The sequence below is a fragment of the Petaurus breviceps genome, unplaced genomic scaffold (genome assembly GCF_028583685.1).
Source record: "Petaurus breviceps papuanus isolate PSGF00001 unplaced genomic scaffold, PetGlider_PUasm1.0 79, whole genome shotgun sequence".
Taxonomy (NCBI): domain Eukaryota; kingdom Metazoa; phylum Chordata; class Mammalia; order Diprotodontia; family Petauridae; genus Petaurus; species Petaurus breviceps.
Window position 1 is genome coordinate 34532422 of NW_027186523.1, and position 1629 is coordinate 34534050.

At 47.5% G+C, this 1629-nt stretch overlaps 1 pseudogene; it reads left to right on the forward strand.

Moving 5' to 3' along the window:
* The first annotated feature begins 282 nt into the window (after nucleotides 1–282).
* Nucleotides 283–1397, forward strand: LOC138175910 (actin, cytoplasmic 1 pseudogene; annotated as a pseudogene).
* Nucleotides 1398–1629: the final 232 nt, after the last annotated feature.

Genomic DNA, 1629 nt, shown 5'->3' on the forward strand with positions numbered 1-1629 from the left:
AAATCCCATATTATGCTAAATCCCCCAATCTGCAGATTCATTCTTAACAACCTCTTACTAAAGACCCTGCCTCCTAATTACCTCTCTTCCATTGATCCATGCTTATATAATCTACAGAAGCATAGATTTGGAGCTGGAAAAAATTATCTCATCTTACACATAAGAAGATAAGTTGAGCTGTGAGCTCTTCCACGCAGCGTGCACTTGCCTCCCCTGCCTCCAGGTGTGGCACCACCTCCTCTCTTCTCTTAAGGGTTTAAACGTGCCACTTCAAAGTTCGCCATGGATGATGATATTGCTGATCTCGTTGTTGACAATGGCTCTGGAATGTGCAAAGCTGGCTCTGCAGGAGACGATGCTCCTCGGGCTGTCTTCCCTTCTATTGTTGGGCACCCCAGACATCAGGGTGTGATGGTGGGTATGGGCCAGAAAGACAGCTATGTGGGGGATGAGGCCCAGAGCAAGAGAGGTATTCTGACCCTGAAGTACCCCACTGAGCATGGTATTTCACCAACTGGGATGACATGGAGAAGATCTGGCATCATACTTTCTACAACGAGCTCCCTGTGGCCCCTGAAGAGCACCCTGTGCTGCTCACAGAAGCCTCCCTGAACCCCAAAGCCAACAGAGAAAAGATGACTCAGATTATGTTTGAGAGCTTCAATACTTCTGCCATGTACGTTGCCATCCAGACTGTGCTGTCCCTGTATGCCTCTGGTCGTACCACTGGTATTGTGATGGACTCCGGTGATGGTGTGACCCACACTGTGCCCATCTATGAAGGTTATGCCCTTCCCCACGCCATCCTCCGTCTGGATCTGGCTGGCTGTGATCTGACGGACTACCTCATGAAGTTCCTGACCGAGAGAGGGTATAGTTTCACCACAGCTGAGAGGGAAATAGTGCGTGACATCAAGGAGAAGCTGTGTTATGTCACCCTAGACTTTGAGCAGGAGATGGCCACCACTGCATCCAGCTCCTCTCTGGAAAAGAGCTATGAAGCTATGAGCTCCCTGATGGTCAGGTTATCACCATTGGCAACGAGAGGTTCTGGTGCCCAGAAGCTCTCCTCCAACCATCTTTCTTAGGTATGGAATCCTGTGGAATCCACGAAACTACCTTCAACTCAATCATGAAGTGTGATGTTGACATCCGTAAGGATTTGTATGCCAACACCGTTTTGTCAGGTGGTACCACCATGTACCACATGCAGAAGATTACAGCCCTAGCTCCTAGAACAATGAAAATCAAGATCATTGCCCCGCCTGAGCGCAAATAACTCTGTCTGAATTGGAGGCTCCATCCTGGCATCTCTTTCCACCTTCCAGCAGATGTAGATCAGCAAGCAGGAGTATGATGAATCTGGGCCCTCCACTGTCCACCGCAAATGCTTCTAAATGGACTGTTTGTGTTTTTTTTTTTTTAAGGGTGTGACATGATGATGTAATAATTGCCCAAAAAAAGAGATGAGATTGGCATGGTTTTATTTGTTTTTGTGTTTTGTTTTTTGGCACTTGACTCAGGATTTAAAAACTGGAACAGTGAAGGTGATGAGCAGTCTAGGTACGCTGGAGGCAAACATCCCCAAAATTCTCCAGGGAGTCTTCAGGACTCTGATTGTACATTTGT